This window comes from Phacochoerus africanus, chromosome 13 (assembly GCF_016906955.1).
Source record: "Phacochoerus africanus isolate WHEZ1 chromosome 13, ROS_Pafr_v1, whole genome shotgun sequence".
NCBI classification, from domain to species: domain Eukaryota; kingdom Metazoa; phylum Chordata; class Mammalia; order Artiodactyla; family Suidae; genus Phacochoerus; species Phacochoerus africanus.
The window spans coordinates 67956364-67983269 of NC_062556.1; the positions used below are offsets into that span (position 1 = coordinate 67956364).

The 26906-nt window shown below is 49.5% G+C and overlaps 1 long non-coding RNA gene across 1 annotated transcript; it reads left to right on the top strand.

The window, feature by feature from the left end:
* Window positions 1-5805: 5805 nt before the first annotated feature.
* Window positions 5806-26906, top strand: LOC125113544 (uncharacterized). Its single transcript, XR_007131487.1, has 3 exons — window positions 5806-5955; window positions 24325-24402; window positions 26877-26906. It is a non-coding gene; the product is annotated as an uncharacterized LOC125113544 (long non-coding RNA).

The following is a 26906-nucleotide window of genomic DNA, read 5'->3' on the forward strand; positions in this document are numbered from 1 at the left end:
CACTGACCCATGGGTCACACCTAGATCTTTGAGGGGCAGGGAGGTGGATTCCTGCCGAGTGCAGGGGAGTAACGTCAGGAAACCAGAGACTCTCACACACAGACTTTGTCATCTCCCACCCGGGACTCGTGGGACCACCACCTGGAACACTGGGGTCAGGCTGGCATATTCAAGCCCTTGAACCCCCTCCATCTCCTGGAGGCCACTGCCGTGGTCCAGGCCTCCCATCTCTCTCTCTCTCTTTTTTTTTTTTTGTCTTTTTGCCATTTCTTGGGCTGCTCTCACAGCATATGGAGGTTCCTAGGCTAGGGGTCGAATCTGGATCCGAGCCGCGTCTGCGACCTACACCACAGCTCACGGCAACGCCAGATCCTTAACCCACTGAGCAAGGCCAGGGATCGAACCCGCAACCTCACGGTTCCTAGTCGGATTCGTTAACCACTGAGCCACGACGGGAACTCCAGGTCTCCCATCTCTCTCCAGGAAGACAGCCACAGCTTTCCTATGTCCCAGTCTTGGCTCTCAAACTTGACCCTCCAGTCCCCGCCATGTTCCCCATCCCCGTATGCGGCTGTTTGCAAAGTGCAATGGCCCTGCTTTTCCTTAGGGCCCGATCCCAATTCCCCGACCTAGAGTTTGCTACTCCTTCTGCCGGGAATGCATTGCCCCCTCCGTGTGTCCTGGTCCACTCCGCTTAACTCCTGCTTGCTCAAGACAGCTCTGGCACCATCTCCTCCAGGCAGCCTACCTTGACTGCCTCCACCCACCGCCTAAGCCAGACGCTTCTCCTCTGACCTCCCACAGCAGCCCGCCTGTCTCCATATCAGTGGACACAGCAAATGACCACCCTTGGTGGGATTGTGGGCCCCTGTGGGAAGTGACGAGCCCTCAGGCATAGTCTCTCAAGGGCCTGACATGGGGCTGGCATGGAAGAGGTGCTTGGTAAGTGATTACCAAACACAGGACCAGTGGTGAGGTACTGCTGCCCCAGATCCTCCTGCCACAGCTGCTGCTGGCTCATCTTCCCATCACGTCCAAAGCCTTCTGCCTGCAAAGATTCATCGAGCCTAAGAGTTCCCGTTGTGGCACAATGGAAACAAATCCAACTAGGAACCATGAGGTTGTGGGTTTGATCCCTGGCCTTGCTCAGTGGGTTAAGGATCTGGCATTGCCATGAGCTGTGGTGTGGGTCGCAGACGCAGCTCGGATCTCTGCTGTGGCTCTGGCGTAGATCAGTGGCTACAGCTCTGATTTGACCCCTAGCCTGGGAACCTCCATATGCCACAGGAGCAGCCCTAAAAAGACAAAAAAAAAAAAAAAAGATTCATCAAGCCCCTGCTTGGTACCCTGTGCTGGCCCCAGGGGCAGAGAGGCAGTGTAGTCCACGCCCACAGGAGCTTTTGGTCTGGGTGGGAAGTGTGGTACCCTGAGGCCAGTGAGAGCCCTGTGACGCTGCATGTGGAACCTGGAACAACAGCCACCCTTCTGTCTTTTCCTGACCTTGCAGAGTCACCTGCCAGAGGAACTCCACAGGGCCTCCTGCCCGCTTTGTAGATGGGGAAGCAAGCCGGGAGAGGTCAAGTGAGTCACCTGCCGTCACCCAGGTCACTACGGACCCTGAAGTCCAGGCTACAGCCTCCCATGCAAATGCTTTTCAAGAAGGCAGGGGTGCCTCCCACTCCAGGACACCCCAAGAATGCAGGCAAGCCCTCAGTTTACTGGAACCAACCCCGTGCTCTTCCTTTAGGAGGAAACCATGATTTAATTGAATTCTTTCTTCTTTCTCTCTTTCGGTCAGTATTGCTATTTAAGCACAGTCCAGGCTCAAGGTGCTGTGCTGGGGGCAGCCCGTGATCCACGAGAAACACCCGTCTTGCCTCAGGCCGGCCGGAGGGGACAGGGGACGGGGGGGGTGGGGGGGGGGGGCGGGAGGCGGGGATGAGCCCATGTGGCTGCATGTTAACCAAGAATGCGAGGGAAATGCCCAATGGTTCAGACCAGGAAGATAGTTTGCAAAATTTTCACAAGAAAATGCCCCCAGGGGAGATTTAGTTAGAAAAGCAGCTCCCAGGGAGATCCCTGGGGTCTCCTCATTTCCCAGCCCTGACAACCCCCACCTGCAACCCTGACTTCGCCGACGAGCCTGTAGCTGAAAAAGCGCAGAATCAACAAAATTAGATGATGTTGACATCCCTGTGTCGGGCTTTCTCCTAGACCCGCGCTCTGCCGGCAGGATGGGGGTGCTGTCCTGCCCAGGGCCCCCAGGGGCACCTGACTCTGTCACCAAGAATCAAGGTGGGTGTGCATGTGTGACGAATGCACGCCTTCTTCTTTCTAAGGTTTTTCCATTGCAGAGGTTGACCTCAAAAGGAGTATCTCCTGGAGTCCCTGTTGTGATGCAGTGGAAACGAATCTCACTAGTATCCATGAGGATGTGGGTTCGATCCCTGGCTGCACTCAGTGGGTTAAGGATCCGGCATTGCAGTGAGCTGTGGTGTAGGCCAGCAGTTGCAGCTCCAATTCAACCCCTAGCCTGGGAACTTCCATACGCCACAGGTACGGCCCTAAAAAGCGGGGAAAAAAAGTATCTCCTTAAACTTTTGTTGTTCTTATAGTAAGCTTTTGCTGAAATCTGTTTCCTATATGTTACGTATACATATAACAGAAAAGGATGCAAATCATAAACCCAGTCAATTTTCATTAAATTGTCGGGAAGGAAGAAAAGCTGGCTGGTCTAAGAATTAAATTTACATGAGGATTAACAGGAGAAAATCGCGTTAAAAATTTTTTTTCCATCTTTTCAGGGCTACCCCTGTGGCATACGGAGGTTCCCAAGCTAGGGGTCGAATCGGAGCTGCAGCTGCCTGCCTACACCACAGCCCACAGCAATGCAGGATTCTCAACCCACCGAGCGAGGCTAGGGATCGAACCCGCATCTTCAAGGAAACTAGTTGGGTTCGTTTTAATTCTTACCTCCCACGTCCATGAGAGGTTGAGACGAAAGGAGGTCGGTGGGCCGTCCCCAGCTGAGCAGGGGAATAGGGGCCTGGGGTTTCTGAGGACAGGAGGGCCACTCACATGGTGATAAGAAGAAGAGCAGATGTTGGGTCAGTAGATGTGTTTTCCCTGACATATAGAGATGAGGCCACTTAGGTAAAGTTTGTCTCTGGTAACAACTTTTTCTGTAAAAAAAAATCCCCAGTGTAAGTTCTTCGAGGTAGTTAGGGGAGGGGCAGTAATTACTCTAAAACCTACAGGGTCTCAATGGCCTTTAGCTCAAAATAATCCTCATGCAAAAATGACACATTGGTAGGGGGGTTTCGTTCTGAACACCCCATGTACTAGCAGCTAGATAAGAAATACCCAGAACATTCTGTGCACCCTGGCAGCCCCCTTTGTCACTATCTCCCAAGGTTAGTATGCGCTAGATTATTTTTGCCTGGTTTTGAACTTGGTATAAATGGAATCGCATGGTATGTGTACTTCCAGCTCTGGCCTCTTTCACTCAACATTATTTTGGTGCAATGCATCCATATTGTTTATTCCCTCCCATTATTCCTTTGTTTGCATCTATCAACACTAATTTATTCATTTTCCTGCTGATGCACATCTGAGTTGTATCCCGCTGACGCTGTTACCAGTAGCGCCGCGACAAACGTTCCCAAGCGCCCCCTTTAGTGAACAGACACACGTATTTCGTTGGGATGTTCCCGGAGGGGAAATGCTGGGCCACAGAATATGCGTGGGTGCAGTTTTAGTTACTGCCGTACTTGGTTGATATCTCGAAGAAGCAGAGGGCAAGGGAGAAAACATTTTTAATTTCCAAAAAAATTTTAAGTTTAATCAATGTTTTATCAAAGAGGCACTTTCCCTCTGTGACTGCACAATTATATTGATTTATTCATTCATTTATATATTTGTGGGTCCTTGCCTGCGGCACATGGAGTTTCCTAGCCTGGGGTCAAATTGGCGCTGCAGCTCCTGGCCTCTACCACAGCCACAGCCACGCCAGATCTGAGCCACATCTGCAACTTACGCCACGGCTTGTGGCAGCACCGGATCCTTAACCCACTAGTGAGGCCAGGGATGGAACCCGAATCCTCATAGACACTGTGTCGGGTTTTTAACCCAATGAGCCACAACAGGAACTCCCACGATTAGACGTTAAAAATAATACTTGGAGTAGAACTTAGATATTGCGTAGTTCAGTACTTTTTGACCATTGTGAAATTCACAATAAGTTTTCAAAAAAAAGTTTTATTGTGGTAAAATACACATTACATAAAATTTACTATTTTAATCATTTATAGTAGGTTTTGAAGGTTATTTTAGTGGGTCCATGATCAGAATCTTTTTTTTAGTGGAACAGAATACAAAAGAAAACGCACGGCAGTAAGCATAAATACTATTTCGTTATTATTGGGTGTGCCAAAAACGTTTGTAAAACACTGGGCTTCGTCCAACTTTTTAAAGTTACGGAGTGGAAGGTACACTCGGAGACCTAAGCGATATTACCAAAGACAGCTTGAACTAGACCGTGACATCCTGGCTTCCCGTTCAGTGTATTTTCCACCTTCCATCTCCCCCGCTGAGGTCATCGCCGCTGATCTTGTCCAACTTGCAGGCGAGGTGGAGCAGTCTGTGTGCGGCCTCCTACTTGAGCGGTGAGAAAGGATCTCAAGTCCCCTGCCCCTTGAGTTGGTCCCCAGTAGGCTGCTGGAGCCAGGACCCAGCAACCAGCACCTTCCAAACCTTTAAAACTCAGGGCACCCTTTGACTCTGTCTACTTTAGGGTCAACCAGGAATAGTACAAACCTCGAAATTTAAAAAGAAAGAGTGGGGAAAGGACCTGTGGTTTGACATTTTTCAGAATTTTTTTTCTCTTTTGTGTGTGTTTCAAGGACACTTTTCAAGTGCAGAGATCTGGAGAGGAAGCACTATAAATAGAAGTGGCCCAGTGGTTGGGGGAGGGAGGGCTGGGGGAGGCGGAAGTGTACTCTGAACACCTGCTAGTCGCCAAACCTAGGGCCCTGGTGGGGCTTTTCAGAGGGCCCTTCCCCATCATCAAAACCATGGCTGGCGCCAAGCGCTCTGGTTTTGGAGACTAGGTCCCCACGGCCTAGCTCCAGCCAGTCACCACGCCAAGTCCACCCAAGGCAGTCCCTGCGAGGAGAGGGAACTGTCCCATGTTGGACCTGAGCTTCCCAGGGTCATCCAGATCAAAAGGCATTCGCCCCTCACCTGGCCAGTGGTGTCGTAACATCAGTTAGGTGTGCCACACCCAAGTCAAATTTCTGCAGCGTCTTCCCATAGTCTTAGAATAAACTCCGCCCACAGCCCGTAGATAGCAAGCCATCATTTTTGACCAGGTAGGCGCAGCAGGCAGGAAGACAGATGAGGCTATATTTGCGCAGCATCCCCTGTTTTTACTGGGAGTGTATGTTTCCTTGGGCGGCTGGCATTCGTGGGGAGAGGCAGAAACTCGTGGCGATTGTTGGGGGAGGGGCCAGACACCTGCTGCCCCCACCTGTGCTCCGATCCCCTTTCACTCCTCTCGGTGAACCTCCATCCCCAGGGCCTTCCCTCTCCTCACCAGGAGCTTCTCTCGGCCTTCAAGCCTCAAACCTGGCATCCCCTTGGGCTCTTCAAGGACCCTCTAAATTAGAGAAATTAGAACCCCTGTTGCCAGATGGGCCCTTCCTTCCAACCAACACCTCATGTATGTGAGTCAGCTTTTTCTTTTTTTCTTTTTTTCCAGCCGCATTCGAGTCATACGGAAGTTCCCTGGCCAGGGATGGAGTCAGAACCACAGCTGTGACCTACACCACAGCTGCAGCAACACTGGATCCTTAACCCGCTGCACCGCAGCTGGAACTCCATGTGAGTCAGCTTTTGATCTGTGTGATGATTCATCTCTCTCCCCCAGCAAACTGGGAACTCTGGAGACAGGTCCAGGTTAGTTTTGCTCACGGCCGTATGCCCTCCTTCTAGCCCAGAGTTGGCCCGGAGATGATGCCCAGTACTTTACACAGCGGGAAGGGGATGGGAGAGGGACTGGGGGAGGGGGGGAGGGGGAGGAAGGGGAGAAGAGGGGGTGCTGGGAGAAAGGGAAGGACAGACCGGGCGAGGGGAGGGGCAGGGCTGGTTATCAGCAAGAACTGGGCAGCTCCCCCCACCCCACCGTCTACCCCCACCACCCACCCCTCCACCCCCGGTCACTCTGTGAAGACCAGTCTACCGTGTCCCCTGTTCTAACCAGTCAGCCTGTAGCCAGTGGGTGGTATGTCCTCAGAGAACAAGTGTCACGGGTTTCGCAGGGACACTCCTCACCGGCCAGAGGCGGGCTAGGCCCTGCTGACCTGGTGGAGATGCAGAAGCTCACAGCCTGGGGGGAGTCCTGCCTGAGGTTCAGGGTTAGGAGGGGGCCTCTGCCAAGGTGGCGGGGCACAGAGGGAGGCCCCGGGGGGCAGTGTACAAAGGTGGGGGTCCCGTTGACCCAGGGCTCGGGTTTGCTGAGAGGAGTGTGTGATTTGGGAGCCGAGGCTGACCTGTTTTAGATCCTAAGCTGCACCCTTCAACCAAGCAGCGGCCACAGCCCCCCGTTGTCTGACATTATCAAGGAATATCCGTTTGCAAGAGGGCCTGGTCCTCATTGGCCTGTTGCACTTAGTGGAAGTATGATTTGTAAACCATGAAAGTGTGATTCGGTGATGTTTTGTGCATTTTGAGTTGTGTAACTATCAACTGCATCCAGTTCTGGAACATCCTCCTCCCTCTGTAAAACACGGATGAACAGGAGCTCCCGCTGTGGTGCAACGGGATCTGTGGCACCTCGGGAGCCTCTGGGACACAGGTTCGAGCCCCAGCCCAGCTCAGTGGGTTAGGGATCAGCTTTGTGGCAGCTGCAGCTTAGGTCTATACTGTGGCTCAGATTTGATGCCTGGCTGGAGATCTCCTTATGCTGCAGGGCAGCCAAAAATAACCAAAAAAAAAAAAAAGGATGGAACCTGCAATTAAATAAACGAGGCCAGCAGGGGGAGCTCTCTTTCCTGGCAGGGTTTCAGCCAATGAAAAGCAGTGGGCCCTGTTTCCTACAGCCCTCCCAACTTCCTCTCCCCTCTATAAAAGGTTCTCCTTCCCTTGCTGTGTGGGGACTTGCCTGTGGTTTTCCATGGCTGCAGATGCTGAATTACAGTTCTCTGCTGATCCCGAATAAATCCATCCTTAATGGAGAATCATCTGGCAGTCTATTTGTTTCAAATCCACACTCCAAAAAGATCCCTGTGTCCACTTTCAGCCACACACCCCCGCCTCCACTGCAGACCCAGCCAACCTCTCATCTGCTCTCTCTGCACATAGATTCACCTTTTCTGGCTGTTTCATGTACATGAGATCATCCAGTATGTGGCCTTTGGCCTCTGGCTCCTTTCACTGACCGTAATGATTTTTTTGTCTTTTTTTTTGTCTTTTTTTTTGTTGTTGTTGTTATTGTTGCTATTTCTTGGGCTGCTCCTGCGGCATATGGAGGTTCCCAGGCTAGGGGTTGAATCGGAGCTGTAGCCACCGGCCTATGCCAGAGCCACAGCAACGCGGGATCCGAGCCGCGTCTGCAACCTACACCACAGCTCACGGCAACGCCGGATCGTTAACCCACTGAGCAAGGGCAGGGACCGAACCCGCAACCTCATGGTTCCTAGTCGGATTCATTAACCACTGCGCCACGACGGGAACTCCTGACCGTAATGATTTTGAGGGTCATGGTGCAGCATGTGTGGGTTGGCAGTTTGTTTCTTCTTGTTGCTGAATGGTATTCCTGGGCCTCAGTTTCTTGTTAATGGAAAGATATTTTTCAGTCACGCAGAAACCATGCCTTCCTCCAAGGACCCAACTGAAAGGGAGGTTGGCCCCGGTGAGGTTTCTGTGCCTGGCAGACCAAGAGAATGTCCCATGATGGTGATGCAGACATGGAAAAAAATCACTGGATGGAAAAAGTTGAAACCATCCCCATGGGATAGAGTGACAAGCAGAAACCAGTTAGGTCAAATGTCAGAAAATCTCTCCTTTGGTTTCAAATATCACTTGAACAAGTGGGAAGTGCCAGGCTAGATAACACCTTGGGGGCTGTCATGGGAGAGGTGGCCTTTTGGCTACACATCAGCATGACCCAAGGCCAGGGCCGCCCCCAGACCAAAGAAATTGGAATCCCCTGGTTTAGATTAGGATCAGAAGCTTCTCCATCCTCCCACGTGATTTCAACGTACAGCCAAGGTCGAAGTCAAGGATGGCTGTATTAAAGTTTACAGGACACCCAGATAATCGACTGATTGCCTTACAAGAAGGGAGGGTCTGGTGGCCTCCTATTCAAGGGTGGGATTCTGCCCCTCCCCCAACAGCCCACGCAAACCTCCTCTTCTGGAAGGCCACCAGGAGAGGGAGCTATTGTCCTCACCTCCTCCACCAATGCCCTGATGCTGAGCCTGGTGGATCCACAGACAAGGCCAGCTTGACACAGGACTGGGAAGGCTGGTTCTTCCTATATTATGAAAGAAAAAAAAAAAAAATCACAAGTACTACCTGAATACATTCTTGTAGAAAATTCTCAAAGGACACATTCCCCAGGACTAGTCACAACAGTCTGCCACGTATGCTTCTAGATACCTTTCCATGCATTTACCTCTCTAGGTAAATATGCGACTACATAGCTTTTTTACTTTGTCTATAAACGAAAGAGATTATACTCGAGGAATTATGTAAAAACTTGTTTCTTAGGATATCATTAAGATCATTGCATGTCAGAACCTGCATCTTTTTCCTCTCCAAAACAGCTGCAAAATGGGAGGTGACTTTCTGCACTGAGCCTCCAGTGAGGAAAACGTGCATTGCCCTCAGCGTTGCTCATTTTTGCAAGTGTCATTTCTGTGAGCCTCCTTGTATGTGTATAAACCCGTACACACGTCCACTTTTTTGGTTAATAGGTGGATTCTCGGAAGTAGAATGTCTGGGAGTTCTGGACTCTGCATCCCGCTTCGTTCACTTATTTGCCTCTTTCCAAGCCTGTGGTGCTGTGATGTCTGTATCAGGAGGTTACATTCGTTCTTGTAACGTGAATGAAACTTGGTGGTTTCACTCTTGGTTACATACGGACTCTGTTGCTCTCATGAATAGGTTCCCTTTCCCTCTACATTTTCCAGTTGGTTATAGTTAGAGATTTTTTTAAAAATTGAGTTCCCCCTGTGGCTCAACAGGATTGGCAGTGCCTTGGGAGCGCTGGGACAGAGGGTCAATCCCCAGCCCGGCACAGTGCATTAAAGATTCCGTGTTGCCATAGCTGCGGCTTAGGTCGCAACACTGGCTGGGATCTGATCCCCGATCCCTGGCCCAGGAACTCTATGTGCGTCAGGGCAGCCAAAAAAAAAAAAAAAAGATTTTTTTAATTGAGGTAAAATGCACATAACATAAAATCGACCATTTTAATCATTTTTAAGTGGAGAGTTCAGTGGCTGTGGCTCTGTTCACCTTTTTGTGTAACCATCATCACCTCCGTCTCCAGAATGTTTTCATCTTCCCAAACAGAAACCATACCCAGCCACCTCCCCCAATTCTCCCACTAGTTTTTCACCTGGGGTCTTGGATTCTCTCGGAAGTTCCTCACATCCCCTGCAATAGCGGCAATACTCGTTTTTTTCTCATTTTAGACTCGAGCCCCTTGCTCTTATTTTCCTATGTTGTCAAGGACCCCCCATTACAAGATCAAAGAGAAGTGGTGGGGCAGGTACGCCTTCTTTCCACCGTCACTATTACATGCCATGATTGTGCAAGGCTCTGGTAGAATGTGGCTTCTGTGCCGCCACTGCTAAGGGTTTATCAACAGCATCCAACTTTGTCAAAACTTGGGGTGTGTCCATTGAGATAACCGCATGTCTCAATGCAGTGAATTACACTGATAGATTCTCTTATGAAAGCCTCTTCCCGTATTTGTGGGATAAACCTCCTTGTCATGAAGTAGCAGTGTTTCGTCTGGATCACCCCAAAAGAACAGGTGGCCATTGGCCAAGGAAACAGGAGAGAGAGTGATGGGTATGGATCGTGTCTCTGCTCCAAAAAGGGCACATCCCTGGGGAGAAATCCCAAAGGAGCAGTTCTTCGAAGAAGCCTCCACCCCTCTGGGCTAAGATGGAGAGTGTTGCTTTCACCCCAGTGTATCTCCCGGAGGAGCTCTGAGTGTGTCTGGAAGAAACACTGGCATAAATTACTTGCACGTGTTGAACTGTCTACCCAAGAAGAGCCTCATGTTGGGCTGAGAACCTGAGCTGCTGGAATGGACAGGGCTGGGGCTTATGTCTGTGGCATGAAAAGGAGGTGAAGAAAAGGTAGAAGGAGGAGCCAGAGAGGCTGGGCAGGGCCAGGGAAAAGGGGGAAGAGAAAGGGAAGCAAACCCTGGCTCTGGGGCAGCCGAGGAGAAGGGACTGTCTACTCTCTCTCCTCGGTTCTGAGGTTGTTTGCTGTGATTCCCGTCCCTACAGCTGAAGCTTTGGCAAAACTGAGTCCAGGAGTTCCCTGGTGGCCCAGAGATTAAGGATCTGGTGTTGTCACGGCTGCGGCGTGGGTTTGATCCCTGGCACGGGAACTACTTCTGCATGCCATGGACGAGGCCAAAACAAACAAACAAACAACTCTGGGTCCACTGGGGGAGCAGGACAAGGTCTGAGCTCTGTCTGCAGCTGGGGGACACCATGAGCTAAGGAACACAGGAGCTGAGGGCACTTGACTTCCAGGCCACCCCAAGGAGGTAGCAGAACCTTGCACTGGAGCTGGCTGGGGGGGTCACAAGGTGAAAGGGCTAAGTATGACTTGGGAGATAAAAGTTCAAGTCTGGAGGATCTTAATCACGTTTTTGTGGATCCTTTCAAGGGTAGACAGTTCCCATGAACTCAAATGGGAAAATTTTACATACTTTTTCTTTTTATGGCCGCACCCACGGCATATGGAGGTTCCCAGGCTAGGGGTCAAATCAGAGCTGCAGTTGCTGGCCTACCCCACAGCCACAGCAACCCAGGATCCAAGCCCCATCTGCCACCAACACCACAGCTCGAGGCAATGCCTTATCCTTAGCCTTCTGAGCAAGGCCAGGGATCTAACCTTCATCCTCAGAGACACTATGTCAGGTTCTTAACCCTCGGAGCCACAAGGGGAACTCCAGAAAAATTTACATGATTATTTGCAGTCTCCTCTAACTGAAATTTCATTCACCTTCTACTACGAACACAGGCGACAATTTCTAAGTTTTAGCCGCGCCACAAGAAATAACAGATTTTTATACCACACTTGAGTTCTCGTCCATATCTCAGGTATTGTTGATAGTTATTGCTGCCTTGAAGGCACACAGTCATAGACCCACCCTCTGGGCATCAGAACAATGGTGCTGAGCCTTGAGGACCAGACCGAGGTCAAGGAGGTGGGATTCCATCTGGTTTTCCATTTTGTCCTGTTATCCAGGGCATTCTCTGCACTGGGTGCCAGGTACCACGACAGTAAGACAGAGCCTGCCCAGAGGAACCCGGGCCTGGGGGAGGCACGCAGCGCAGACACCCTGTGCAGGGCATGCTGATTCACTCGGTGAGAGCGCAGAGAGGGGATGGCAGGGTCACACAGGGTTTCTCACGGGAAGTGACCTTTGAACTGAGTTTTTCAGGATATATTAAGAAGTGCACACAGGACGTAAAACTTTCCTTGAACCAGACAAAAAAACTCCCTCATCAAGCATGTGCGTGTCTCAGCGGAGCGTTCAGAAGAGCAAAAAGCAGAAATTTCCCCTGGCTGTGGGGCTGAAACAGGAAACCACCCAGAAACCCTCAGCAGAGGAGGCTGGGAGTCCCCAGGTCCCTGGGACTGAGTGGACATTTCACAGGAAGCACCCCTGGGTGCAGCCTGCACCTGTTCCTGTCCCTTGGCGCTGGAATGAAGGCTGCATGAGCTCACGGATTGTTGTGTTTCACTTGCTGATGAATCACACCTGGCACAGATATGGTCCCTGCAGGTTTCTGTTGACTAGAATGGTAAATGGCCGTGGCGATGGTAAATAAATCCCGCCGCAGCCTTCCGGGGCTACTGCGGGCAGCTGGATGAGGGGCCATGACTCTGCCTCTCTGCGTGGCATTTGTGTCCCCGGATCTCCATGGTGGCCTGACCTCTGGATGACCAGGAAGACCCCCTCCCCACCCCCAGACTCCCAGGGATACGGAAGTGCATCAAGGCGGTGAGCAGGTAGAGTGCCCAGCACCTGGGCTGCTCAGGTGTGAACGGGTCTCTGCCCTCTTCCAGGGTGGCAAGGTGTTGTCGCAGGGACCTGCAGGGTCCTAGCGGGCGCCTGAGCTGCCTGGATCAGGGATCTCTTTCCTCAGAGAGTGCGCAGTCCGAGCAGGAAGGATGAGTCCTGGGCTGTGGGAGTGGGGGGCTGGGAGCACCCTCCCCAGAGCCTTGTCCTGAGCTCACAGTGGGTGCGGAATGGCGCCTCCTCCCAGCGCCTCACCTAGGCTGGTCCCTGATCCATAAAGGATAAGGCAGGGCATTTCTATGGCAACACTTCTCCTCCCGGCAATGCTAGGGGTTCTGCTGTGTCCCCCCCCACCCCAACTTTACCTGTTGAAACTCTAACCAACCCCTGGCACCCCAGAATGTGACTGTATTTGGAGACAGGGTTTTAAAGAGGTGACTAAGTTGTAATGAAGTCACAGAAGGGGTCCCTAATCCCATATGACAGATGTCCCCATAAGAAGAGGAGATTATAGAGTTCCCATGGTGGCTCAGTGGGTTAAGAACCTGACTAGTAACCATGAGGATGCAGGTTTGATCCCTGGCCTCACTCAGTGGGTTAAGGATCCTGCATTGCCATGAACTGCGGTGTAGGTCACAGATGCGGCTTGGATCCTGCTAGCCTGGAACTTCCATATGCCGCAGGTGCAGCCCTAAAAAGAACAACAACAAAAGGCCAAGGAGAGAGACCCCAGAGGAAACCCTCCCTGCTGACGCCTTGACCTCAGACTTGTAGCTTCCAGGTTGGTGAGGAAATAAATTTCCATTGTCTGGAGCCTCCAGTCTGTGGGCCTCTGTTATGACAGCGCCAGCCGACTCATTCAAATGACCTCACTCAGTGAAGGTTGCAGTGAGCTCCCAGAGATAAGCCCACACTCTTCTGTGGCCACGAGGGACGAGTAAACAGAAGTGCCCTTCAAAGACTCATAAGTCAGAAAGGCCTCGGGACTCGGAGATGGTTATTTGGTTATGTGACGCCCTTACTGACAACCAGGGTTTCAGAGCTTGAATTTCCCAGAAGCACAACGTGCTCTTGCTGATGTCAGAGGACCAGGCTCGGCAGAAGCTGATGTTGGCGCATGTAGATTTTCCACGGGGAGAAGAAGAACCACGGGTCCAGAGTTGCGTTAAAGGGCTGACGTCTGTGGGGAGGTTCGTGGGTTTTAAAGTTTAAAAAAACTCGGAGTTCCCGTCGTGGCGCAATGGTTAACGAATCCGGAACAATGGTTCCGAATTAGGAACCATGAGGTTGCGGGTTCGGTCCCTGCCCTTGCTCAGTGGGTTAACAATCCGGCGTTGCCATGAGCTGTGGTGTAGGTTGCAGACGCGGCTCGGATCCCGCGTTGCTGTGGCTCTGGCGTAGGCCAGTGGCTACAGCTCCAATTCAACCCCTAGCCTGGGAACCTCCATATGCCGCTGGAGCGGCCCAAGAAATGGCAAAAAGACAAAACAAACAAACAAACAAACAAACAAAAAAACTCATGGCTGCCTTAGGCTTTGACCAGGGTTTTTAGAAATGTGCCTGACTTGACAGCACAGAGAGAATAATACAATGAAGTCCAACCTTGCCATTTTACAAGGTACTCGGCAGCACTTTAAATTTCAGGGCGTTTCACTGATGACCCGGCAGTGCCTCTGCGGGCTTTGGGGACACGTGCCCGCCCCACCCCTCACGCCCCCACCCCAGCTCCCTCTGCCTTAAATTGCTGGGCAAATAACAGCCTCCAGCTGGGCTCTGCTTGCCTAAGCCCGAACCTGCCTCTGCCTCCTGAGAAAGTCCAGGCGATTTTGTTGGTTTCCGCAGTAAGTGGCCGCAGTCCTGCGAGAAGCCCACAGCAGGTGGGGTCACCTCCCCGGGGGCCACGATGCCCAGGTGAGTGAACGCTCACGGCCTGCATCTTCCAGGGCGGGAGGTACAGGGTTTGCGGCTACCTGGCCCCATCGCTTCACTTTTGGGGCCTCTGTTTTCCTCTGCAAAGAGCAGAAAAATAGTAACAGCCACAGGACCTGTGCAGGAATTAGGCTAGTAAATACTCAGGGTCTGTTTCCTTCCTTCCCCATCCTGCCCCTTGAAGGCAGAACCGTGGCTTCTCCTGGGCTCCCCCCACCTTGCCCAGCACAATGCTGGTGCACGCTGAGACCAGGGTGCAGTGTTGATGGGAGTTCCCGTCGTGGTTTAGCGGGTTAAGGGCCCGACGTTTCCATGGGGATGAGGTTCAGTCCCTGGCTCAGTGGGTAAAGGATCTGGCGTTGCCTCAAGCTCCGGCGTAGGTCACAGGTGTGATTCAACCCCTAGCCCAGGAGCTTCCATGTGCTGTAGGTGTCGCCCTAAAAAAAAAAAAAAAAAAAAAAGAATATTGATGAATCGATGTCCTGGTCTCACCCCCATTCCACCTGTCACTCACCTGTGTCTGGCTCATCCGGGACAGCCTTTGAAGAGGGGAAACTTGGCTGGGGGGAGGGGACGTGCCCTCAGCATGCGGAAGCTCTCAGGCCAGGGATCACACCCACGCCACAGCAGTGACCTGAGCCATAGCAGTGACAACACTGGATCCTTAACTCCCTGAGCCACCAAGGAACCCCTGAGGACGGTGAATGTAAAACTGTTTCTCTGAGAGAAGGGAGAGGGTGGGATAGACTGAGAATTTGGGGTTAGTAGATGCAAACTAATACTGCATTTGAATGAATGAGCAATGCGGTTCTGCTGTACAGCACAGGGAACTGTGTCCAGTCCCTTGGGATAGAACATGAAGAAGGTAATATGAGAAAGAGCATGTGTGTGTATATATATGTATGTGTGTGTGTGTATATATATATATGACTGGGTCACTTTGCTGTGCAGCAGAAATTGGCACAACGTTGTAAATAAACCATGCTTTAAAAAAACAAAATGAAGGGAGTTCCCATCGTGGCGCAGCAGAAATGAATCGGACTAGTATCCATGAGGGTGAGGTTCAATCCCTGGCCTCGCTCAGTGGGTTGGGGATCTGGCGCTGCGTGAGCTGTGGTGTGGGTCGCAGATGCAGCTCTGATCTGCGTGGCTGCGGTGTAGGCCAGCAGCTGCAGCTCTGCTTTGACCCCTCGCCCGGGATCTTCCATATGCCATGGGTGCCGCCCGAAAAAGACAAAAAACAAAACAAAACTATTTTTCTGATCAAAGTGATGCTCCTTGCATTCAGTTCGGAACAGGCACTCAAGCATAAAGAAGAAAATAAATACTATAGCCAGCTCCAACAACCAGAGATTATCACTGTTAATGTTTTGCGGTCTTTCTTTGCGGTGTTTTTTCTACGCGTGTGTGTAGCCAAGTCTCTGTTACTCAGCTGCCTGAACCTTTGCCCCAGAACATTGCAGAGAAACCCTTCGGCATCTAAGGCCACAGAGACAAGCCCTTACCTGTGGCGGAATGATCTTTGACTCCCAACAGCTGAAATATCTGTATAGACCGAAACCCATCTCACGCTCTTGCCTTGAGGAAGTAAAATCACTCCCGTATCAAAAACACAACTGAGAAAGCTGCCAGCATATTTCCAGCGTGGCAGCTTGTGCTGAGTACCTTTTAAGTTAGGCAGATGATTCAGAGATAAGAATTTCTCTGGGTTTCTTGGCATCTTTTTCTGTGCCGTTGTTTAGATGAAGAAACAGTAATTTGGGCTTTAGTCCAGTGGAGGAGAAACTAGCGGCAGGGCCCTTGAGCTGGTCCTTTCCCCAGATCAGGTTTCACAGAGGAAAGCAGAGGGCAGGCTGTTGGTGCCAGCACCCCTGCACCTCTCAAGGGTGACAGTCAACCAGGGCACCCAGCCGGGAGGCCTACGGGGCTGGGCAAATCAATCCGATCCAAAGGTTCTGTAGGAAATAATGCAAAGAGCATTTCGCTCAGGTGTGAGACAGGTGTGGATTCCAGCAGAGCTGCCCTGCATCCCTTCTGATTTGGGGCAGGGGCCACAATTTCACACCAGAAGTGAGAAAAGAACCATGGCTTTGGTGGGTGATGCTCACATCATCGAAGTTGGCTTGGTGGGAAAATTGAAGGACAGTGGATTTACGATATTGTGTTAGTTGCAGGTATACGGCAAAGTGATTCAGTGCTGTGTGTTTCTTCTTCAGATTCTATTCCACTGTAGGTTCTTGCATGCCCTGTGCTAGCCCGTCAATCCCTGTTGCTTACCTAGTGGACGTAGAGTCACTGGTATCTGTTAATCCCATCCTCCTCATTCGTCCCTCTCCTTTTTCCTCTTCCCTTTAGCAGCCGTAAGTTTGTGTTCTATGTCTGTGAGTCTATATCTGTTTTGTATACAGATTCATTTGTATTTTTTAAGGTTCCACCTATAAGTGATATCATCATACATTTGTCTTTGTCTGACTTATTCTCTAAGCATGCTGTTCTCTAGGTCCATCCATGTTGCTGCAAATGGCAATACTGCACTCTCTTTATGGCTGAGCAATAGTCGTACGTATGTACCACATCTTCTTAAGCCAGTCATCTGTTGAATGGCTCTTGAGTTGTTCCCACGTCTGGGCCATTGCCATTAGTACTGTTATAAACACTGGGGCGTATGAATCTTTTTGAATTAGAGTTTTCCTTGTTTCCAGATACGTGCTCAGGGGTGGGATTGCAGGATCACATGGTAACGCTGTTTTCAGTTATTTAAGGAAGTTCCATGCTGTCCCCCCCGCCCCCTCTCTCTCTCTCTCTCTCTCTCTCTCTCTCTCTCGTCTGGACTCCATTCCCTGCAGGTAGGCAGTAGGTTACAGCTATTATTGTTGTGATTTTTTTGGATGAGAGTTGCACCTTTAGAATCCAGATCCAGCGTGAACAAAACGAGGCCCCAGGAGTTCAGACCGATTATGACACCCAGGAGAGTGGTGATTCGAAAGTGCTACCTAAGTGAAAGCAGAGTCCCCCTCTTTCTCAGTCGCCTTGAACTCACGCCTCTGCCCCCTTGTGGTGGAAACGGAGCACGACCGGGTGATTGGTCTGTGGCACCGAACAGGTTTCCTTGTGTGAATGTGACTTATCTCTATTATTATTATTATTGTTAGTAGTAGTAGTAGTAGTATTGTTACCACTACATTTTCTACTGGTTGAATGTTACTATTCTTGAGGACACTAGTGGCCATACATCCTGGCACTGTGCTAAGTGAGCACTTCACATGCTTAATTCATCAAAGATTTACAGCAACCTTGTAGTGTAATGGGTGTCAGCACTGCCATTTATAGGGCAGGAGGCAACAGCTCAGAGACTCTGAGTAACTTGTCCAGAGTCACACAGCTCTTACGAAATGGGTCTAGGACGTCACCTGAGGCCTTAACCACTTACCCACTTCGCCCGGTCCCACCACAGCTGGTTAGCGTGGTGTTTCTCAAATCTGAGTTAGAAGAGGACCCCTGTAAAAGAAAGTCCTGGAGTTCCCGTCGTGTCTCAGCGGTAACGAACCCGACCGTGTCCTTGAGGACTCGTGTTTGATCCCCAGCCTCGCTCAGTGGGGTAAGGATCCGACGTTGCCGGGGGCTGTGGTGTAGGCCGGTGGCTGCAGCTCTGATTGCGCCCCTAGCCTGGGAACGTCCAGGGTATGCCACAGGTGCAGCCCTAAAGAGACAATAAGTAAAGAAATCCTTTCTTGTGAACCAAAAAACTGAGACTTCTCTGAGAAGCGGAGTTAAAAGTGAAACCCTGCAGGAGGACCCTCGCAGCTCAGCAGGTTAAGGTGAAGGCTTTCACTGCTGTGGTTCTAGTTACAGCTGTGGCTCGGCTTCGATCCCTGGCCAGGAATTTCCACATGCCGTGGGCACAGCCAAAAAACAACTACAAAAACGCAAAGCCCTGTAACCACAGCCACCACAGACACCCAGATGTCACAAAGGCCCCCTGCACAGGGCTTCCCTGGAAAGGGCCATTCCCTTGGTCCAGAATAAACCTATTTTTTTTTTTTTAAGATAATCACTGAAATGAAAACATAGCCAAATTTAGTGCCCAAGGGTATGTGGGCAAGGCACTGCCTCCTCCATCAACTCTGCCAGTGTGAGAAACACGTTTATAAGAAAGTGGTTGGTCTGATAGAGCTCACAGAACCCTTCCTGACTGGCTGGCCCTTTAATCTCGTTTTTTTTTTTTAATTCTGTAAGGCTTTTCCTGGATTTCCTTTGAATCCGAGCCTTGGAGGTGCAGACTGGCCTTAGGCAGAGTCCCCCCAGGGCGGAGCTGAGACAGAGGCTGTGTGCTGCGGTTAATCCGGCTGATGGGATGTGATCCCGGGAGGCAGGTGTAAAGGATGGGGGAGGGGGAACGAGACGAGGAAAACCCCACAAATCCAGCTCGCACTGCGAGGGGTGTCGAATGATCTTGGGGTTGGCACCTGCCCAGGCAGCAGTGGGAAAGGGCCATCCCTTGCTTGGCTCATTATCCCGTACCCCACTTGTCAAGGGGTCCCCCGGGGGCTATAACCCAGCACCAGGCTCCAGAGATGCCCTGGGTGGTCCCTTCATTTCCTGCGGCTGCTGTAACAAAGGCACCACAAACTGGGCGCCTTAAAAACATTGACTTCTCTCTGTTCCTCTGGAGGCCAGAAGCCTCAAGTCAGGACCCAGGGCCCAGAATCAAGGTATCCTGGAGACTTGCTCCCTCTGGAGGCTTTAGGAAGAAACCCACTCCTTGCTTCCAGGTTCCCGTGGCTGCAACTCTCCAATCTCTGCCCCCGTGTTCACGTCACCTTCTCCTCTGTGTGTCAAACCTCCCTCTGCCTCTCTCTTTTCTTTTTTAAAACACAAACACGAGTTCCCTTGTGGCTCAGCAGGTTCAGGATCCAGCGTTGTCACTGCAGCAGCTTAGGTTGCTGCTGTGGTGCAGGTTCAATCCTTGGCCCAGTAACTTCCACGTGTGGCCAAAAAAGAAAATTTAAAAATAAAAGAAACAAACTCTTTCAAAAAAATTTTTGTTTTGGCCACTCCTGCGGCATGCAGAAGTTCCCCGGCCACTGTAAACCAGCTATAATGGAAAAAATAAAAATCCTTGCTAAAAACAAAAAATAAATAGTTCCCAGGCCAGAAATTGAACCTGCAGCACAGCAGTGACAATGCCAAATCCTTAACCACTAGGCCACCAGGGACCTCCTCTGCCTCGGTCTTGTAAGGACACGTGACGGCGGTGAGGGCCACTCAGGTCCACGACGATTCTCATCGCAAGCTCCTTAATCACAGCTGCAGACGCTTTTCCCAAACGAGAGGGCATTTGCAGCTTCCAGGTACTTATCACGTGGAGAGACCTCTGGGGGTCATTTTTCAGCCCCCACAGGCGGGAAACAAGAGGCCAGTGGGCTGGTGTCCCCTCTGAGACGCCTGACACTCTAGAGACCTGTGAATGAAAGCTGCCCTCCCGGGAGCGCACGGGGCCTTCCCACTGTGCTTACCTGCCCGCCACATAATTACTGGCTGGGTGGATAAAGAAGCAAAAATACATGAACTTCAACGCTGTAATTTGAACATCTTACCAGCATGCATTCTGCTTATTGCATCCGTCACGAACCCACAGATTTGGAAATTCAGAAGTTGCAAAAGATGCATGTCCCCTGCCCCCAGGTGCTGTAGAGGCAACCAGACTGTGTGTATCCTTGCAGAATATTTTATGCATATATGAGCCAGAATATCCATGCATTATTGTTTTTGTTTTTTGGTTTTTTGGGTTTTTTTTTTTTTTGGCCTTTTTTAGGGCCACCTCTGCAGCAAATGGAGGTTCTGAGGCTAGGGGTTGAATAGGAGCTGCAGCCACCGGCCTACACCACAGCCACAGCCATGCCAGATCTGAGCCACATCTGCAACCTCCACCATAGCTCAACACCAGATCCTGAACCCACTGAGCAAAGCCAGGGATTGAATCCACATCCTCATGGATCCTAGTCAAGTTCATTAACCGCTGAGCCATGAAGGGACCTCCGGTCTATTTTTTGTTTGTTTGTTTTTAAACACAGCCTCATCTGCAGCATATGGAAGTTTCCAGGCTAGGGTTTGAATCGGAGCTGCAGCTGCTGGTCTATACCACAGACACAGCAAATCGGGATCCCAGCCACATCTGCGACCTACACTGCAGCTTGTGGCAACCCTGGATCCTTAACCCACTGAGCAAGGCCAGGATTCAAGCCTGCATCCTCATGGATACTAGTCAGGTTCTCAACCCACTGAGCTACAACAGGAACTCCCTAATAGTTTTGATTATAATGACAAGCTTTTAATAATTGGTAAGCTTTTCCAAACTTTTTTTTTTTTTTTTGGCCGCATCTGAAGCACGTGGAAGTTCCTAGGCCAGGGGTCAAATCTGTGCCACAGCAGCAGCCCGGGCCACTGCTGGATCCTTAACCAGTTGCACCACAAGGGAACTCTCCCCGAACTTAATTTTGAAGTTAGTTAACTATGAAATCTTTGTGTGGAGTCTGACTTTCTTTCTGGAGGTTTTATTTTAGCTCATGCTGTTTCCATGGTCTGACAAGCATCTGGATCATTCGCACCTTGCCGTCATCCTAAACCCACACTAAGTGCCGCGACCTTAACAAAACTTGCCCAGCTCTTCCCATCCACATGACTCCTCCCAGTTTTCAGCCTCTGAGCATGGCGAGTGTGAACTCCATCCTCCAGGGTGTTCCTGTTGTGGCTCAGCGGTAACAAACCCGACTAGTATCCATGAGGATGCAGGTTTGATCCCTGGCCTCTTGGTGGGTAAGGATCCGGCATTGCCATGAGCTATGGTATAGGTCAGAGGTGCGGCTCGAATCCCATGCTGCTGTGGCTATGGTGTGGGCTGGCAGCTGTAGCTCTGATTTGACCCCTAGCCTGGGAACCTTTATATGCTGAGAGTGTGGCCCTAAAAAGCAAAAAAATAAAATAAAATAAATTAAAAAATAAATAAAATAAAACACACACACACACAGGAAAGAAAGATAAAGACATTTACCCTACAAAACTTCCCACTGCCCAATATTGTTTTCTAGTTGTTTTACAGACACCTCATCCCTTCTAGGAAGCTGGGATATTTTTCATGCTCTTCTCACCATCTAAGACTCTCCTGGAAACCAAGCATGAACCAAGCATGAACATTACAAATACGTATTAACTGGAAATAACTTTTAGAGTTTCTTAGCCTATGTTCCATGGATAGAATTCAGGGAATCCTAAATTAGAATGAAAGATTATATCCTATCATATTATATTAATTATATTACTGATGTCTTTATAAGAAGTGAGAGACGCATACAGCCACAGAGAGAAGACGGCCGAGTGAAGTTAGAGGCCGGTGCTGGAGTGACGTTGCCATCAGGCAAGGAAAGGCCAAGGCCACCACAAGCTGGGAGAGGCTGGAAGGATCCTCCCCTAGAGGCTAAGGAAGGAGCCCAGCCCTGCTGACACCTTGATTTCAGGCTTCTAGCCATCAAAACTGTGAGATGAGGAGTTCCCGTCACAGCTCAGTGGTTAATGAACCCGACTAGGAACCATGAGGTTGTGGGTTCGATCCCTGGCCTTGCTCAGTGGGTTAAGGATCCAGCGTTGCCATGAACTGTGGTGTGGGTCGCAGATGCAGCTCAGATCTGGCATTGCTGTGGCTGTGGTGTAGGCTGGCGGCTATAGCTCCGACTAGACCCCTAGCCTGGGAAGCTGCATATGCTGTGAGTGCGGCCCTAGAAAAGGCAAAAAGACAAAAAAAAAAAAACAACAACAACTGTGAGATGAAAATTTCCTCTTCCTTAAGCGCCCCCAAGGTGTGGTCCTTCATCCTCACAGCCCCAGGAAAGTAAAACACACACGACCAAAAGCCTTGTCACCAACAGAAATCGCAGATATTTTCATGCAAGATTATGGTTGCTGAACACATCTCAAAATATTGCTTGAGATCATCACTATTTTGAAATGAAAGTAGTTAGGAGTTCCCATCATGGCTCAGTGGTTAACGAACCCGACTAGTAATGATGAGGTTGTGGGCCTCGCTCAGGGTTGCCGTGAGCTGTGGTATAGGTCGCAGTGGCAGCTCAGCTCCCACGTTGCTGTAGGCCAGCAGCTACAGCTACGATTCAACCCCTAGCCTGGGAACTTCCATATGCTGCAGGTGTAGCCCTAAAAAGACAAAAAAAAAAAAATGAAATTAGATCCAAAGCTAGATCTTTTTATTTCATGGAATAATACATAACTTATGCATTTACTTTAAACCATTTTTAGATTTTCATCATTCATTTTCAATGTGATTATTTTCTTTGTTATTCTCTTATTTTACGCTTTGGAAAACATGATTCTGAGAAGCGGGTAGGCATCACCAGAATGTCAAAGTCCGTGACCCTGGAGAGCCTGGCCTGCAGTACTGAATGTAGCCAGCAGAGGACACTAGAGCACCTGTGCAAAGCTGCGTATAAGCTACTGCCTGTTTTACTATTATTTTCCCTCATTGCAGAAACAGAAATGTCCTGTAAATTCATATTATTTTTAGAATATTAATGTATGCACAGTGATAAGAATATGGAAATGCTTACAGGCATGCTATCCTATTTATTTGCTGATTCTTAGAATTTCCATACTTTTGGGGGGGTATCTTATAGGGCAGGGTTGGTTTTCTCCGAGGTCTCTCTCCTTGACTTTTAGATGCATCTTCTCCCCCCAGGTCCTCACGTGGTTGTCCCGCTGCGTGTGCTTGTGTCCTAATCTCTTCTTCTTCTTTTTTTTGGGGGGGGGTTTGTTTTTTGTTCTTTTTAGGGCCACACCTGTGGCATATGGAGGTTCCCAGGGTAAGGGTCAAATCAGAGCAGGAGCTACCGGCCATCACCACAGACATGGCAACTCAGGACATGAGCTGCATTGGTGACCAAACACCACAGCTCACGGCAACACCGGATCCTTAACCCAATGGGTGAGGCCAGGGGTCAAACCTGCATCCTCAAGGATACTAATTGGGCTTGTTACCGCTGAGCCACAACAGAAGTCTGCCATACCATTTTTTAAATGCTTAAATGAACAGTTGGTACTGAATTATTTTTAAACTGGATCTTATAACTGGCGCTGCTTCGTAATGTCTGTGTCCTAAATGAAAGTATGCAGTGAGGAGTTCCCGTTGTGGCGCAGTGGTTAACGAATCCGACTAGGAACCATGAGGTTGCGGGTTCGGTCCCTGGCCTTGCTCAGTGGGTTAAGGATCCGGTGTTGCCGTGAGCTGTGGTGTAGGTTGCAGACGCGGCTCGGATCCCGCGTTGCTGTGGCTCTGGCATAGGCCGGTGGCTACAGCTCCGATTCGACCCCTAGCCTGGGAACCTCCATATGCCGCGGGTGCAGCCCAAGAAATAGCAACAACAACAAAAAAAAAAAAGAAAAAAAAAGAAAGTATGCAGTGAGTATAAAATGGAAATTAACATAAAGAATAGCCTGACCAGGAGTTGCCATTGTGGTGCAGCAGAAACTAATCTGACTAGTATCCATGAGGATGCGGGTTCAGTCCCTGGCCGTGCTCAAGTGGGTCAGGGATCCAGTGCTGCTATAAGCTGTGGTGTAGGTTGCAGACACAGCTCAGATCTGGCGTTGCTGTAGCTGTGGTGTAGGCTGGCAGCTATAGCTCAGATTTGACCCCTAGCCTGGGAACTTCCACATGCCACAGGTGCAGCCTTAAAAAAAAAAAAAAAAGAATAGACTGACCATATTACAAACACACAAAAAATATACCAAGTGCCAAATAATGTGATCCATAGAGATAATGGCACGGAACGCCTTCTGCGACCTTGGCCATCCCACCTAGAACATTATGTAGAGAATTCCTAGTGTACATAACATATTCCTTTTTTTCTTGCCAAAAGAAACCCTTTCCAGTTGTGTTTTGTCAGAGACTCTGATCACCTTGACATTTATTAAATTACTCCAGTGAACTGGGTGCTCGGCTACTCAACCACCTACTTTACACAACAGCTTTGTTAGGGAGGTCAATCTGAAGACAAGACCTGTTTGTCCTCTTTCTCCCATCCATTGTCTAACCTCTATTTCATGGCCCTTCACAGATGGCAAACCACAGACAGCTTTCTGCCTGGTTTCTCTGGTGGAACAGGATCAGAGAATGAAGGAAATGCAATTAACAGGTAAGCCCCACCTTTTCCTTCTTTTAACATTGTTAAAGCCTCTGATTAACAAATTAACTGTCTTCTCAGCATGTCAAACCCACATCCCATGGCCCAGGACATGGAGGAATAGTCCCCAAACCTATAAAACTCTACATAGGCAGGGCCACCTTCTCACACTGTTATGGCAACACTGTGGCATAATTTGGGGTTTAGATGGATATGACTTCAAATCTTAACTGCAAATCTTAAGTGGTATTTGTCAAATTACTTATCTTTGAGCATTATTTCTGAGTAATATTTATCTCCAATAATACTTACCTGTGAATACTATTTATCTCTGAAATTATCTCTGAACATGAGATGTCTTCTCCATAAAATGGAATAGCAACAACTGTTTCATGAGGTTATATGTTTTCAATTTTGTTTGAAAACATATTCAGTCAGTGAGAGCCCCCATCCCTTCCAGCTTTTCGAAAACACATGCTTTCCCCTTGGAAGAGCCGCACAGATCAACTTTGAGTGTTACCTCATGGTCCTGGAGAGTCTTAGAAAGTAGGGGGTGTTAAAAGCTAAATTTCAGGGAAAGATAAACCCATGACTCTCATTCAAGTATAAAAACAGACACATGTTGGAGTTCCGGTAATGGCACAGTGGAAGCAAATCCGACTAGGAACCATGAGGCTGTGGGTTCGATCCCTGGCCTTGCTCAATGGGTTAAGGATCCACTGTTTCCCTGAGCTGTGGTGTAGGTGGCAGACGAGGCTTGGATCTGGCATGGCTGTGGCATAGTCCAGCAGCTGTAGCTCCAATTGGACTCCTAGCCTGGGAACCTCCATGTGCCACAGACGTGGCCCTAAAAAGAAAAAAAAAAAAATGGACAAATGTTAAAGATACTATTTGGCCCCTCATTCAATCAGGGAGTCAGGTAGACTTTATAACTGTTTCAATAAAGAAGTCAAGAACCTCACATGATATGGAGTAAAAGAAATGTTGAAATGAATTATAAAGGAAGCAACCCTGTTTGGTTTTTTTTCCCACCAGTTGGAGAAGGGAATCAGCTGGACCTCTCCAGACAGGATGGGGATTTACATGTTTACCAGTTATCTGCAGCTCTTTGCATTGTAAAATAGCTCAAAATCAGAATCAGAAGGGAAAACAATCAGAATCAGATAAGACGGAAAGGTGTGTTATAGACGACACGGCATAGCTTTCCATTAGAATACACTTGTTTTTTTTTCCCCTATCGCTGAAAGTGTGTAGCAGTAATGGGCTCCGTTTTCATTTCCTACTTCCTAGAATTGGATCATACAGAAATTACCCTTCTGGGGCCCAGATTGTGAAATCACTAAAAATCAAGTCCCGGGCTCCAGGGGCAAACAAAGCTGTTTGCTAAGAATCAATGCCTTGCAACAAAGCAAGCCCCAGCAGCGAGCGCACAGCCCCTCTGGCCCCCAGAGCTCGTCTTCCGTGTCCGGACTGCAGCTGGGGCAGGTGGGCTGCTTGCCGGATCGGCCCCACGCGAAGCGGCCGCCCTCTGCCCACTGGGAGGGAAATTGACCAGCAAGGCCGGCTCCTAGTCAATTTCACGCCCAGCGGGTTCCTCAGGTGAGGCTCTCCGCGCAGCACAGCGGCACCACCAGCTCCCAGTTTCTAGCTCTATCAGTCTCCTAATACAGAACAAATCCTTTCCCCTGCGTCTTCTCCAATTCTTGGGACTTACCACAGAGCCCCGCCAACTGATTTGGGACCCTCCCATCTCCATGCCTGAGATGGTGAAATGTTAGTCCTAAAGCGGTTCCTGCGCGTTGTCCATGGATGGGCATTTGGTCTGTGACGGTCACTGCCGGGTAGTGCCTTGTTTATCACTCAGGGTTAGCAGTTAAATACACAAGGGAAGTGATGCGGAGCCCTGGTGTTTATTGATCAAGCCACCTGGCTTGTATATTGAATAGCAAGTGCATTCAGCCACTGTTCCAGACTTTTTTTTTTTTTCTGCTCCAAATAGGCGTTCCCCTTGGGCTTCCTAATTCCCCGAGAAGGGAGTAGAGTGTGGGGATAAGGCATTTGCTCTTAATGCAAAATTTAAGGGGCACCAGGGTGTAAAAAATTCCACAATTAAGGTGAATAATACTTCCATACAATTTTAGGAAACCAAAATCAATGCAAACAACCCATAATGAACAAAATATAAACATTTTAAGTAAAAAGAGGATCCAGCTGTATATGCAGGATCCGAAGGTGAGTCGTGGTCCTGACATCTAGCCTACATAAAAGTCAGGCAGGCAGGTAGCATCTCAAACTTTGCCCCACTGCTGCTTATGAATCGAGGCTCTCAGAGGTAAATGTACATTTTCAACACAGTGAATGCACACTTAAGAGGTGCATTTCACTGAAAGTAAATTTTACACTAGAAGAAAAAAAGCTAAACCTAATAAACTCTAATTAAATATTTAAGGGGAAGTGTACTGATGTTTGCAATTTGTCTTTTAAAGAAAAGGATGGCTTGGAGTTCCCGTCGTGGC